This window comes from Syngnathus leptorhynchus, unplaced genomic scaffold (genome assembly GCF_054491065.1).
Source record: "Syngnathus leptorhynchus isolate UIUO unplaced genomic scaffold, UIUO_Slep HiC_scaffold_165, whole genome shotgun sequence".
NCBI lineage: Eukaryota > Metazoa > Chordata > Actinopteri > Syngnathiformes > Syngnathidae > Syngnathus > Syngnathus leptorhynchus.
Genome location: NW_028232132.1, coordinates 69,747 through 85,000, shown reverse-complemented (window position 1 = coordinate 85,000; position 15,254 = coordinate 69,747).

The window sequence follows — 15,254 nt, the reverse complement described above, 5'->3', positions numbered from 1 at the left end:
CCATAGCACCAGAGCTCCATAGCTCCATAGCACCAGAGCTCCATAGCTCCATAGCACCAGAGCTCCATAGCACCAGAGCTCCATAGCTCCATAGCACCAGAGCTCCATAGCTCCATAGCACCAGCTCCATAGCTCCATAGCACCAGAGCTCCATAGCTCCATAGCACCAGAGCTCCATAGCTCCATAGCACCAGAGCTCCATAGCTCCATAGCACCAGAGCTCCATAGCTCCATAGCACCAGAGCTCCATAGCTCCATAGCTCCAGGGCTCCATAGCTCCAGGGCTCCAGGGCTCCATAGCTCCAGGGCTCCATAGCTCCAGGGCTCCAGGGCTCCATAGCTCCATACCTCCAGAGCTCCATAGCTCCATACTTCCAGAGCTCCATAGCTCCATAGCACCAGAGCTCCATAGCTCCAGAGCTCCATAGCTCCAGCCTGGGTGGCTGGTGGCTCCATAGCTCCATACTTCCATAGCTCTAAGTCAGAGAGTTGGCGAAAATTGCACTAAGTGCGAAAGCCCATTCATTTACAACGGCGTGTCCACAAGGCGGCGACATTTCCCCGTTACCGGTGGCTGCGCGGCGGGAGAGTGACAGAGCTCATCCGAGCGGCTGGAACTCTGCGCCGGCGTGGTCGAGCGTGAGGCCTCGGCACTTTGGCCGCCTGGTACCTAAACACTTCCATTGATCCAGCCACGGAGGGTGCTGGCTGGTGGCTCCATACCTCCATAGCTCCATACCTCCAGAGCTCCAGAGCTCCATAGCACCAGAGCTCCATAGCTCCATAGCACCAGAGCTCCATAGCACCAGAGCTCCATAGCTCCATAGCACCAGAGCTCCATAGCTCCATAGCACCAGAGCTCCATAGCTCCATAGCACCAGAGCTCCATAGCACCAGAGCTCCATAGCTCCATAGCACCAGAGCTCCATAGCTCCATAGCACCAGAGCTCCATAGCACCAGAGCTCCATAGCTCCAGCCTGGGTGGCTGGTGGCTCCATAGCTCCATACTTCCATAGCTCCAGTCAGAGAGTTGGCTAAAATTGCACTAAGTGCGAAAGCCCATTCATTTACAAGGGCGTGTCCGCCAGGCGGCGACATTTCCCCGTTACCGGTGGCTGCGCGGCGGGTGAGTGACAGAGCTTATCCGAGCGGCTGGAACTCTGCGCCGGCGTGGTCGAGCGTGAGGCCTCGGCCCTTTGGCTGCCTGGTACCTAAAACACTTCCATTGATCCAGCCACGGAGGGTGCTGGCTGGTGGCTCCATACCTCCATAGCTCCATAGCACCAGAGCTCCATAGCTCCATAGCACCAGAGCTCCATGGCTTCAGAGCTCCATAGCACCATAGCTCCAGAGCTCCATAGCTCCATAGCACCAGAGCTCCATAGCTCCATAGCACCAGAGCTCCATAGCTCCATAGCACCAGAGCTCCATAGCTCCATAGCACCAGAGCTCCATAGCTCCATAGCACCAGAGCTCCATAGCTCCATAGCACCAGAGCTCCATAGCTCCATAGCACCAGAGCTCCATAGCTCCATAGCACCAGAGCTCCATAGCTCCATAGCACCAGAGCTCCATAGCTCCATAGCACCAGAGCTCCATAGCTCCATAGCACCAGAGCTCCATAGCTCCATAGCACCAGAGCTCCATAGCTCCATAGCACCAGAGCTCCATAGCTCCATAGCTCCAGGGCTCCATAGCTCCATAGCTCCAGGGCTCCATAGCTCCAGGGCTCCAGGGCTCCATAGCTCCAGGGCTCCATAGCTCCAGGGCTCCAGGGCTCCATAGCTCCATACCTCCAGAGCTCCATACCTCCAGAGCTCCAGAGCTCCATAGCACCAGAGCTCCATGGCTTCAGAGCTCCATAGCACCATAGCTCCATACCTCCAGAGCTCCAGGGCTCCATAGCTCCATAGCTCCATAGCTCCATAGCTCCATACCTCCAGAGCTCCATAGCACCAGAGCTCCATGGCTCCATAGCTCCAGCCTGGGTGGCTGGTGGCTCCATAGCTCCATACTTCCATAGCTCCAGTCAGAGAGTTGGCGAAAATTGCACTAAGTGCGAAAGCCCATTCATTTACAACGGCGTGTCCGCCAGGCGGCGACATTTCCCCGTTACCGGTGGCTGCGCGGCGGGTGAGTGACAGAGCTTATCCGAGCGGCTGGAACTCTGCGCCGGCGTGGTCGAGCGGCTGGCCTCGGTAGTTGAGGTACCAGGGGTGGGGCGGGGAGCTCCAGGCGGGTCTTGTGAGAGAGTGAAGCCGAGCGGCTGGAACTCTCGGCCGGCCTGGTCGAGCGGCTGGCCTCGGTAGTTGAGGTACCAGGGGCGGGCTGGGGAGCTCCAGGCGGGGCTTGTGAGAGAGTGAAGCCGAGCGGCTGGAACTCTGGGCCGGCCTGGTCGAGCGGCTGGCCTCGGTAGTTGAGGTACCAGGGGTGGGCTGGGGAGCTCCAGGCGGGGCTTGTGAGAGAGTGTAGCCGAGCGGCTGGAACTCTGGGCCGGCGTGGTTGAGCAGCATGCCCGCGGAGGTGGCTCTTCCATAGGCAGGGAGGGTGCTGGAGCTCCACACTTCCATAGGCAGGGAGGGTGCTGGAGCTCCACACTTCCATAGGCAGGGAGGGTGCTGGAGCTCCACACTTCCATAGGCAGGGAGGGTGCTGGAGCTCCACACTTCCATAGGCAGGGAGGGTGCTGGAGCTCCACACTTCCATAGGCAGGGAGGGTGCTGGAGCTCCACACTTCCATAGGCAGGGAGGGTGCTGGAGCTCCACACTTCCATAGGCAGGGAGGGTGCTGGAGCTCCACACTTCCATAGGCAGGGAGGGTGCTGGAGCTCCACACTTCCATAGGCAGGGAGGGTGCTGGAGCTCCACACTTCCATAGGCAGGGAGGGTGCTGGAGCTCCACACTTCCATAGGCAGGGAGGGTGCTGGAGCTCCACACTTCCATAGGCAGGGAGGGTGCTGGAGCTCCACACTTCCATAGGCAGGGAGGGTGCTGGAGCTCCACACTTCCATAGGCAGGGAGGGTGCTGGAGCTCCACACTTCCATAGGCAGGGAGGGTGCTGGAGCTCCACACTTCCATAGGCAGGGAGGGTGCTGGAGCTCCACACTTCCATAGGCAGGGAGGGTGCTGGAGCTCCACACTTCCATAGGCAGGGAGGGTGCTGGAGCTCCACACTTCCATAGGCAGGGAGGGTGCTGGAGCTCCACACTTCCATAGGCAGGGAGGGTGCTGGAGCTCCACACTTCCATAGGCAGGGAGGGTGCTGGAGCTCCACACTTCCATAGGCAGGGAGGGTGCTGGAGCTCCACACTTCCATAGGCAGGGAGGGTGCTGGAGCTCCACACTTCCATAGGCAGGGAGGGTGCTGGAGCTCCACACTTCCATAGGCAGGGAGGGTGCTGGAGCTCCACACTTCCATAGGCAGGGAGGGTGCTGGAGCTCCACACTTCCATAGGCAGGGAGGGTGCTGGAGCTCCACACTTCCATAGGCAGGGAGGGTGCTGGAGCTCCACACTTCCATAGGCAGGGAGGGTGCTGGAGCTCCACACTTCCATAGGCAGGGAGGGTGCTGGAGCTCCACACTTCCATAGGCAGGGAGGGTGCTGGAGCTCCACACTTCCATAGGCAGGGAGGGTGCTGGAGCTCCACACTTCCATAGGCAGGGAGGGTGCTGGAGCTCCACACTTCCATAGGCAGGGAGGGTGCTGGAGCTCCACACTTCCATAGGCAGGGAGGGTGCTGGAGCTCCACACTTCCATAGGCAGGGAGGGTGCTGGAGCTCCACACTTCCATAGGCAGGGAGGGTGCTGGAGCTCCACACTTCCATAGGCAGGGAGGGTGCTGGAGCTCCACACTTCCATAGGCAGGGAGGGTGCTGGAGCTCCACACTTCCATAGGCAGGGAGGGTGCTGGAGCTCCACACTTCCATAGGCAGGGAGGGTGCTGGAGCTCCACACTTCCATAGGCAGGGAGGGTGCTGGAGCTCCACACTTCCATAGGCAGGGAGGGTGCTGGAGCTCCACACTTCCATAGGCAGGGAGGGTGCTGGAGCTCCACACTTCCATAGGCAGGGAGGGTGCTGGAGCTCCACACTTCCATAGGCAGGGAGGGTGCTGGAGCTCCACACTTCCATAGGCAGGGAGGGTGCTGGAGCTCCACACTTCCATAGGCAGGGAGGGTGCTGGAGCTCCACACTTCCATAGGCAGGGAGGGTGCTGGAGCTCCACACTTCCATAGGCAGGGAGGGTGCTGGAGCTCCACACTTCCATAGGCAGGGAGGGTGCTGGAGCTCCACACTTCCATAGGCAGGGAGGGTGCTGGAGCTCCACACTTCCATAGGCAGGGAGGGTGCTGGAGCTCCACACTTCCATAGGCAGGGAGGGTGCTGGAGCTCCACACTTCCATAGGCAGGGAGGGTGCTGGAGCTCCACACTTCCATAGGCAGGGAGGGTGCTGGAGCTCCACACTTCCATAGGCAGGGAGGGTGCTGGAGCTCCACACTTCCATAGGCAGGGAGGGTGCTGGAGCTCCACACTTCCATAGGCAGGGAGGGTGCTGGAGCTCCACACTTCCATAGGCAGGGAGGGTGCTGGAGCTCCACACTTCCATAGGCAGGGAGGGTGCTGGAGCTCCACACTTCCATAGGCAGGGAGGGTGCTGGAGCTCCACACTTCCATAGGCAGGGAGGGTGCTGGAGCTCCACACTTCCATAGGCAGGGAGGGTGCTGGAGCTCCACACTTCCATAGGCAGGGAGGGTGCTGGAGCTCCACACTTCCATAGGCAGGGAGGGTGCTGGAGCTCCACACTTCCATAGGCAGGGAGGGTGCTGGAGCTCCACACTTCCATAGGCAGGGAGGGTGCTGGAGCTCCACACTTCCATAGGCAGGGAGGGTGCTGGAGCTCCACACTTCCATAGGCAGGGAGGGTGCTGGAGCTCCACACTTCCATAGGCAGGGAGGGTGCTGGAGCTCCACACTTCCATAGGCAGGGAGGGTGCTGGAGCTCCACACTTCCATAGGCAGGGAGGGTGCTGGAGCTCCACACTTCCATAGGCAGGGAGGGTGCTGGAGCTCCACACTTCCATAGGCAGGGAGGGTGCTGGAGCTCCACACTTCCATAGGCAGGGAGGGTGCTGGAGCTCCACACTTCCATAGGCAGGGAGGGTGCTGGAGCTCCACACTTCCATAGGCAGGGAGGGTGCTGGAGCTCCACACTTCCATAGGCAGGGAGGGTGCTGGAGCTCCACACTTCCATAGGCAGGGAGGGTGCTGGAGCTCCACACTTCCATAGGCAGGGAGGGTGCTGGAGCTCCACACTTCCATAGGCAGGGAGGGTGCTGGAGCTCCACACTTCCATAGGCAGGGAGGGTGCTGGAGCTCCACACTTCCATAGGCAGGGAGGGTGCTGGAGCTCCACACTTCCATAGGCAGGGAGGGTGCTGGAGCTCCACACTTCCATAGGCAGGGAGGGTGCTGGAGCTCCACACTTCCATAGGCAGGGAGGGTGCTGGCACATCCACACTTCCAGCCACGGAGCATGCTGGCACTTCCACCTTGCTTGCTAAGTCGGCGTGATCTTGCCCAAAAAGTCCCTCCTCACCTCCAGCTGGAAGTGGAAAAAAATCCTCCACCTGCTTGGCCGAGGTTCTGGAAGCCAGCAGCTCGCAGAATGTTGCCAAAGTTTCACTGGAAGGAAAAGAAAAGAGAAGACCGAGTGCGCATTTCACCTACCGCTGAATGTCCACAAGAGGGAAGTGTCACTCCGTCGCAGAATCTGCGCCGACGCACTCGGCACCCTTCGAATTTATGGTGCCGGTGCGGGTGTTCTGGGTGCAAAAAGGCCGCCCAAGTGGTAGAAAAAAATCAGACTCCGTCTCTTAGGTCGAAATTAATGCCAAGTTTTGAAATGCGCTGGCAGGGGTGGACCAGGGCCCGTTAGAAGTGCTTAGCCGAGGTCCTGGAAGCCTAACCCGGCGTGTTCTTGTGCAAAAAGCCGCTCCCAAGCTCCAGCTGGAAGTGTAAAAAGAACCGGGCTGGATCAAAAAAAGAACCGGGCTGGATCAAAAAAGAACCGGGCGACCCGTTAGAAGTGCTTAGCCGAGGTCCTGGAAGCCTAACCCGGCGTGATCTTGTGCAAAAAGCCGCTGCTGAGCTCCAGCTGGAAGTGGAAAAAGAACCGGGCTGGATAAAAAAAGAACCGGGCTGGATCAAAAAAAGAACCGGGCGACCCGTTAAAATTGCTTAGCCGAGGTCCTGGAAGCCTAACACGGCGTGTTCTTGTGCAAAAAGCCGCTCCCGAGCTCCAGCTGGAAGTGTAAAAAGAACCGGGCTGGATAAAAAAAGAACCGGGCTGGATCAAAAAAGAACCGGGCGACCCGTTAAAATTGCTTAGCCGAGGTCCTGGAAGCCTAACACGGCGTGATCTTGTGCAAAAAGCCGCTCCCGAGCTCCAGCTGGAAGTGTAAAAAGAACCGGGCTGGATAAAAAAAAGAACCGGGCTGGATCAAAAAAGAACCGGGCGACCCGTTAAAATTGCTTAGCCGAGGTCCTGGAAGCCTAACACGGCGTGTTCTTGTGCAAAAAGCCGCTCCCGAGCTCCAGCTGGAAGTGTAAAAAGAACCAGGCTGGATAAAAAAAAGAACCGGGCTGGATCAAAAAAGAACCGGGCGACCCGTTAAAATTGCTTAGCCGAGGTCCTGGAAGCCTAACACGGCGTGTTGTTGTGCAAAAAGCCGCTCCCGAGCTCCAGCTGGAAGTGTAAAAAGAACCAGGCTGGATAAAAAAAAGAACCGGGCTGGATCAAAAAAGAACCGGGCGACCCGTTAAAATTGCTGAGCCGAGGTCCTGGAAGCCTAACACGGCGTGATCTTGTGCAAAAAGCCGCTCCCGAGCTCCAGCTGGAAGTGTAAAAAGAACCGGGCTGGATAAAAAAAAGAACCGGGCTGGATCAAAAAAAGAACCGGGCGACCCGTTAAAATTGCTTAGCCGAGGTCCTGGAAGCCTAACACGGCGTGTTGTTGTGCAAAAAGCCGCTCCCGAGCTCCAGCTGGAAGTGTAAAAAGAACCAGGCTGGATAAAAAAAGAACCGGGCTGGATCAAAAAAGAACCGGGCAACCCGTTAAAATTGCTTAGCCGAGGTCCTGGAAGCCTAACACGGCGTGATCTTTTGCAAAAAGCCGCTCCCGAGCTCCAGCTGGAAGTGTAAAAAGAACCGGGCTGGATTAAAAAAAAAGAACCGGGCTGGTTCAAAAAAGAACCGGGCGACCCGTTAAAATTGCTTAGCCGAGGTCCTGGAAGCCTAACACGGCGTGATCTTGTGCAAAAAGCCGCTCCCGAGCTCCAGCTGGAAGTGTAAAAAGAACCGGGCTGGATAAAAAAAAGAACCGGGCTGGATCAAAAAAGAACCGGGCGACCCGTTAAAATTGCTTAGCCGAGGTCCTGGAAGCCTAACACGGCGTGATCTTTTGCAAAAAGCCGCTCCCAAGCTCCAGCTGGAAGTGTAAAAAGAACCGGGCTGGATAAAAAAAAGAACCGGGCTGGATCAAAAAAGAACCGGGCGACCCGTTAAAATTGCTTAGCCGAGGTCCTGGAAGCCTAACACGGCGTGATCTTGTGCAAAAAGCCGCTCCCGAGCTCCAGCTGGAAGTGTAAAAAGAACCGGGCTGGATAAAAAAAAGAACCGGGCTGGATCAAAAAAGAACCGGGCGACCCGTTAAAATTGCTTAGCCGAGGTCCTGGAAGCCTAACACGGCGTGATCTTGTGCAAAAAGCCGCTCCCGAGCTCCAGCTGGAAGTGTAAAAAGAACCGGGCTGGATAAAAAAAAGAACCGGGCTGGATCAAAAAAAGAACCGGGCGACCCGTTAAAATTGCTTAGCCGAGGTCCTGGAAGCCTAACACGGCGTGTTGTTGTGCAAAAAGCCGCTCCCGAGCTCCAGCTGGAAGTGTAAAAAGAACCAGGCTGGATAAAAAAAGAACCGGGCTGGATCAAAAAAGAACCGGGCAACCCGTTAAAATTGCTTAGCCGAGGTCCTGGAAGCCTAACACGGCGTGATCTTTTGCAAAAAGCCGCTCCCGAGCTCCAGCTGGAAGTGTAAAAAGAACCGGGCTGGATTAAAAAAAAAGAACCGGGCTGGTTCAAAAAAGAACCGGGCGACCCGTTAAAATTGCTTAGCCGAGGTCCTGGAAGCCTAACACGGCGTGATCTTGTGCAAAAAGCCGCTCCCGAGCTCCAGCTGGAAGTGTAAAAAGAACCGGGCTGGATAAAAAAAAGAACCGGGCTGGATCAAAAAAGAACCGGGCGACCCGTTAAAATTGCTTAGCCGAGGTCCTGGAAGCCTAACACGGCGTGATCTTTTGCAAAAAGCCGCTCCCAAGCTCCAGCTGGAAGTGTAAAAAGAACCGGGCTGGATAAAAAAAAGAACCGGGCTGGATCAAAAAAGAACCGGGCGACCCGTTAAAATTGCTTAGCCGAGGTCCTGGAAGCCTAACACGGCGTGATCTTGTGCAAAAAGCCGCTCCCGAGCTCCAGCTGGAAGTGTAAAAAGAACCGGGCTGGATAAAAAAAAGAACCGGGCTGGATCAAAAAAGAACCGGGCGACCCGTTAAAATTGCTTAGCCGAGGTCCTGGAAGCCTAACACGGCGTGATCTTGTGCAAAAAGCCGCTCCCGAGCTCCAGCTGGAAGTGTAAAAAGAACCGGGCTGGATAAAAAAAAGAACCGGGCTGGATCAAAAAAAGAACCGGGCGACCCGTTAAAATTGCTTAGCCGAGGTCCTGGAAGCCTAACACGGCGTGTTGTTGTGCAAAAAGCCGCTCCCGAGCTCCAGCTGGAAGTGTAAAAAGAACCAGGCTGGATAAAAAAAGAACCGGGCTGGATCAAAAAAGAACCGGGCAACCCGTTAAAATTGCTTAGCCGAGGTCCTGGAAGCCTAACACGGCGTGATCTTTTGCAAAAAGCCGCTCCCGAGCTCCAGCTGGAAGTGTAAAAAGAACCAGGCTGGATAAAAAAAGAACCGGGCTGGATCAAAAAAGAACCGGGCGACCCGTTAAAATTGCTTAGCCGAGGTCCTGGAAGCCTAACCCGGCGTGATCTTGCCCGAAATTCGGCCTCTATACTTCCATTTTAGGTACCAGGCGCTCATAGTGTGTTGGTCCCACTAGTCAGTGTACTGGTCCCACTCGCTAGTGTACTGGTCCCCCTAGTCAGTGTACTCATCCAGTTACCCCCCGTTTTCCAAAACACCATCGGCACGTATAAGGGGGGGACTCCTGAGAGAGATGAGGTATATGGCAGCGCAACACCAATCCGCTCCGCGCTGGTTCCCATGTCGGCTACGGATGAATAAAACCAGCCTGTCCCCCCTGGAGCTCACGAGACACGGAATTTTTTCTAAGTGCCAACGGCTCTTCCGAGCAAACGTGTCCGCTCCGGCTGGTTCCCCCGTCGGCCTCGAATGACGAAAAATGCCGGTCTCCGCCCGGAGCTCATGACAAACGAAAAATTTTCTAAGTGCCAACGGCACTTGCGAGCGAATGTGTCCGCTCGGCGCTGGTTCCCGGGTCGAACCCGGAAGACGAAAAACGCCGGTCTCCGCCCGGAGCTCATGACAAACGAAAAATTTTCTAAGTGCCAACGGCACTAGCGAGCGAATGTGTCCGCTCGGCGCTGGTTCCCGGGTCGAACCCGGAAGACGAAAAACGCCGCTCTCCGCCCGGAGCTCATGACAAACGAAAAATTTTCTAAGTGCCAACGGCACTAGCGAGCGAATGTGTCCGCTCGGCGCTGGTTCCCGGGTCGGACCCGGAAGACGAAAAACGCCGGTCTCCGCCCGGAGCTCATGACAAACGAAAAATGTTCTAAGTGCCAACGGCACTAGCGAGCGAATGTGTCCGCTCGGCGCTGGTTCCCGGGTCGAACCCGGAAGACGAAAAACGCCGCTCTCCGCCCGGAGCTCATGACAAACGAAAAATTTTCTAAGTGCCAACGGCACTAGCGAGCGAATGTGTCCGCTCGGCGCTGGTTCCCGGGTCGAACCCGGAAGACGAAAAACGCCGCTCTCCGCCCGGAGCTCATGACAAACGAAAAATTTTCTAAGTGCCAACGGCACTAGCGAGCGAATGTGTCCGCTCGGCGCTGGTTCCCGGGTCGAACCCGGAAGACGAAAAACGCCGGTCCTCGCCCGGAGCTCATGACAAACGAAAAATTTTCTAAGTGCCAACGGCACTAGCGAGCGAATGTGTCCGCTCGGCGCTGGTTCCCGGGTCGAACCCGGAAGACGAAAAACGCCGGTCTCCGCCCGGAGCTCATGACAAACGAAAAATTTTCTAAGTGCCAACGGCACTAGCGAGCGAATGTGTCCGCTCGGCGCTGGTTCCCGGGTCGGACCCGGAAGACGAAAAACGCCGGTCCTCGCCTGGAGGTCCCAGCAAAATCGGCGAAAAAACGACTAAGTGTCAACTTTCGAAAAAACGGCTAAGTGTCGACTTTCGAAAAAACGGCTAAGTGTCAACTTTCGAAAAAACGGCTAAGTGTCAACTTTCGAAAAAACGACTAAGTGCCCACGGCTCTGCGGGGCTTGTGAGTCCGCCCCGCGCCGGTTCGGCGGTCGGCCTCAAAAAGCAAAAAATCAGCCTCTCTCCCTGGAGCTCACCAAAAATTTGTCGAAATTTTTCTAAGTTCTCCTCGAGGTACCAGGGGGTGAGGTACCCGGGCTAAGGTGCAGTACCTTTTTTGGTCTTCAGGTGCGCCAGAGTACAATGAAATGGTCCCAGTAGTCAGTGTACTCATCGACTTTCCCCCCGTTTTCCAAAGCACCTCGTTTACGAGTATGGAGGAGATGGTGCTGGTCTCCCCACGGCGTCGGACACGCCGTCCTCGACAGCACAAGGTCGGATAGAAGACCTGGAAAGCGCCGTGGCACGCGCTGGAGGTGGGCACTTTGGCGAAAAAACGACTAAGTGTCAACTTTCGAAAAAACGACTAAGTGTCAACTTTCGAAAAAACGGCTAAGTGTCAACTTTCGAAAAAACGACTAAGTGTCACCTCTCTGAAAAAATGGCAAAGTGTCGCCTCTCTGAAATTTTTCTAAGTGCCCACGGCTCTGCGGGCTCGTGCATCCGAGCCGCGCCGGTTCTGCAACCGGCCTAGAATGACGAAAAATAACGGTCTCCTCCTGGAGCTCACAGCCAATTGTGGCGAAAAAGTGGCAAAGTGCCCACGGCCCTGCCGAGCTTTGGCGTCCGCTCAGCGCCGGTGCCGCAGTCGGCCTCGAATGACGAAAAATGACGGTCTCCTCCTGGAGCTCACAGCCAACTTGGCAAAAAGTTTCTAAGTGCCCACGGCCCTGCCGAGCTTTGGCGTCCGCCCAGCGCCGGTTCCGCAGTCGGCCTCGAATGACGAAAAATAACGGTCTCCTCCTGGAGCTCACAGCCAACTTGGCAAAAAGTTTCTAAGTGCCCACGGCCCTGCCGAGCTTTGGCGTCCGCTCAGCGCCGGTGCCGCAGTCGGCCTCGAATGACGAAAAATGACGGTCTCCTCCTGGAGCTCACAGCCAACTTGGCAAAAAGTTTCTAAGTGCCCACGGCCCTGCCGAGCTTTGGCGTCCGCCCAGCGCCGGTTCCGCAGTCGGCCTCGAATGACGAAAAATAACGGTCTCCTCCTGGAGCTCACAGCCAACTTGGCAAAAAGTTTCTAAGTGCCCACGGCCCTGCCGAACTTTGGCGTCCGCTCAGCGCCGGTTCCGCAGTCGGCCTCGAATGACGAAAAATAACGGTCTCCTCCTGGAGCTCACAGCCAACTTGGCAAAAAGTTTCTAAGTGCCCACGGCCCTGCCGAACTTTGGCGTCCGCTCAGCGCCGGTTCCGCAGTCGGCCTCGAATGACGAAAAATAACGGTCTCCTCCTGGAGCTCACAGCCAACTTGGCAAAAAGTTTCTAAGTGCCCACGGCCCTGCCGAGCTTTGGCGTCCGCCCAGCGCCGGTTCCGCAGTCGGCCTCGAATGACGAAAAATAACGGTCTCCTCCTGGAGCTCACAGCCAACTTGGCAAAAAGTTTCTAAGTGCCCACGGCCCTGCCGAGCTTTGGCGTCCGCCCAGCGCCGGTTCCGCAGTCGGCCTCGAATGACGAAAAATAACGGTCTCCTCCTGGAGCTCACAGCCAACTTGGCAAAAAGTTTCTAAGTGCCCACGGCCCTGCCGAGCTTTGGCGTCCGCCCAGCGCCGGTTCCGCAGTCGGCCTCGAATGACGAAAAATAACGGTCTCCTCCTGGAGCTCACAGCCAACTTGGCAAAAAGTTTCTAAGTGCCCACGGCCCTGCCGAGCTTTGGCGTCCGCCCAGCGCCGGTTCCGCAGTCGGCCTCGAATGACGAAAAATAACGGTCTCCTCCTGGAGCTCACAGCCAACTTGGCAAAAAGTTTCTAAGTGCCCACGGCCCTGCCGAGCTTTGGCGTCCGCCCAGCGCCGGTTCCGCAGTCGGCCTCGAATGACGAAAAATAACGGTCTCCTCCTGGAGCTCACAGCCAACTTGGCAAAAAGTTTCTAAGTGCCCACGGCCCTGCCGAGCTTTGGCGTCCGCCCAGCGCCGGTTCCGCAGTCGGCCTCGAATGACGAAAAATAACGGTCTCCTCCTGGAGCTCACAGCCAACTTGGCAAAAAGTTTCTAAGTGCCCACGGCCCTGCCGAGCTTTGGCGTCCGCTCAGCGCCGGTTCCGCAGTCGGCCTCGAATGACGAAAAATAACGGTCTCCTCCTGGAGCTCACAGCCAACTTGGCAAAAAGTTTCTAAGTGCCCACGGCCCTGCCGAGCTTTGGCGTCCGCCCAGCGCCGGTTCCGCAGTCGGCCTCGAATGACGAAAAATAACGGTCTCCTCCTGGAGCTCACAGCCAACTTGGCAAAAAGTTTCTAAGTGCCCACGGCCCTGCCGAGCTTTGACGTCCGCCCAGCGCCGGTTCCGCAGTCGGCCTCGAATGACGAAAAATAACGGTCTCCTCCTGGAGCTCACAGCCAACTTGGCAAAAAGTTTCTAAGTGCCCACGGCCCTGCCGAGCTTTGGCGTCCGCCCAGCGCCGGTTCCGCAGTCGGCCTCGAATGACGAAAAATAACGGTCTCCTCCTGGAGCTCACAGCCAACTTGGCAAAAAGTTTCTAAGTGCCCACGGCCCTGCCGAGCTTTGGCGTCCGCCCAGCGCCGGTTCCGCAGTCGGCCTCGAATGACGAAAAATAACGGTCTCCTCCTGGAGCTCACAGCCAACTTGGCAAAAAGTTTCTAAGTGCCCACGGCCCTGCCGAGCTTTGGCGTCCGCCCAGCGCCGGTTCCGCAGTCGGCCTCGAATGACGAAAAATAACGGTCTCCTCCTGGAGCTCACAGCCAACTTGGCAAAAAGTTTCTAAGTGCCCACGGCCCTGCCGAGCTTTGGCGTCCGCCCAGCGCCGGTTCCGCAGTCGGCCTCGAATGACGAAAAATAACGGTCTCCTCCTGGAGCTCACAGCCAACTTGGCAAAAAGTTTCTAAGTGCCCACGGCCCTGCCGAGCTTTGGCGTCCGCCCAGCGCCGGTTCCGCAGTCGGCCTCGAATGACGAAAAATAACGGTCTCCTCCTGGAGCTCACAGCCAACTTGGCAAAAAGTTTCTAAGTGTCACATCTCTGAAAAAACGGCTAAGTGTCGACTTTCGAAAAAACGGCAAAGTGTCACATCTCTGAAAAAACGGCTAAGTGTCGACTTTCGAAAAAACGGCTAAGTGTCAACTTTCGAAAAAACGGCTAAGTGTCGCCTCTCTGAAAAAACGGCAAAGTGTCAACTTTCGAAAAAACGACAGAGTGTCGCCTCTCTGAAAAAACGACTAAGTGTCGACTCTGAGAAAATGGCAAAGTGCCCACGGCTCTGCGGGCTCGTGCATCCGACCCGCGCCGGTTCCCCAGCCGGCCTGAAATAAGGCAAAACCAGCCTCTCCGCCTGGAGCTCAGAGCCAACTTGGCGAATATTTTCTAAGTGCCCACGGCTCTGCGTGGCTACGGCGTCTGCCCAGCGCCGGTTCCTGGGTCGAACCCCGAGGACGAGGAATGCCGGTCTCCGCCTGGAGGTCCCAGCTTAATCGGCGAAAATTTTCTAAGTGCCCACGGCTCTGCCGGGCTCGTGCATCCGACCCGCGCCGGTTCCCCAGCCGGCCTGAAATAAGGCAAAACCAGGCTCTCCCCCTGGAGCTCAGAGCCAATTGTGGCGAAAAAACGACTAAGTGTCAACTTTCGAAAAAACGACTAAGTGTCAACTTTCCAAAAAAACGGCTAAGTGTCGACTTTCGAAAAAACGGCTAAGTGTCAACTTTCGAAAAAACGACTAAGTGTCGCCTCTGAAAAAACGACTAAGTGTCGCCTCTCTGAAAAAACGACTAAGTGCCCACGGCTCTGCGGGGCTTGTGAGTCCGCCCCGCGCCGGTTCGGCGGTCGGCCTCAAAAAGCGAAAAATCAGCCTCTCTCCCTGGAGCTCACCAAAAATTTGTCGAAATTTTTCTAAGTTCTCCTCGAGGTACCAGGGGGTGAGGTACCCGGGCTAAGGTGCAGTACCTTTTTTGGTCTTCAGGTGCGCCAGAGTACAATGAAATGGTCCCAGTAGTCAGTGTACTCATCGACTTTCCCCCCGTTTTCCAAAGCACCCCGTTTACGAGTATGGAGGAGATGGTGCTGGTCTCCCCACGGCGTCGGACACGCCGTCCTCGACAGCACAAGGTCGGATAGAAGACCTGAAAAGCGCCGTGGCACGCGCTGGAGGTGTCACTGTGGCGAAAAAGTGACTAAGTGTCAACTTTCGAAAAAACGGCTAAGTGTCAACTTTCGAAAAAACGGCTAAGTGTCAACTTTCGAAAAAACGGCTAAGTGTCAACTTTCGAAAAAACGACTAAGTGTCGCCTCTCTGAAAAAACGGCAAAGTGTCAACTTTCGAAAAAACGACTAAGTGTCAACTTTCGAAAAAACGACTAAGTGTCACCTCTCTGAAAAAATGGCAAAGTGTCAACTGCGAATGTGGTGGTGCATGGAAGGAAGTGGAGGACGGCCGCCTCCTTAAACACAGGCCGAAGAGGAGCGTCAGGGCCGGCTCCTTAAACACGGACCGAGTGTCGCCCTTAACACAGACCAAGCGGAGGACGGCCGCCTCCCTAAATACAGGCCGAACCGGAGCGCGAGGGCCGCTCCTTAAACACGGACCGAGTGTCGCCCTTAACACAGACCAAGGGGAGGACGGCCGCCTCCTTAAACACA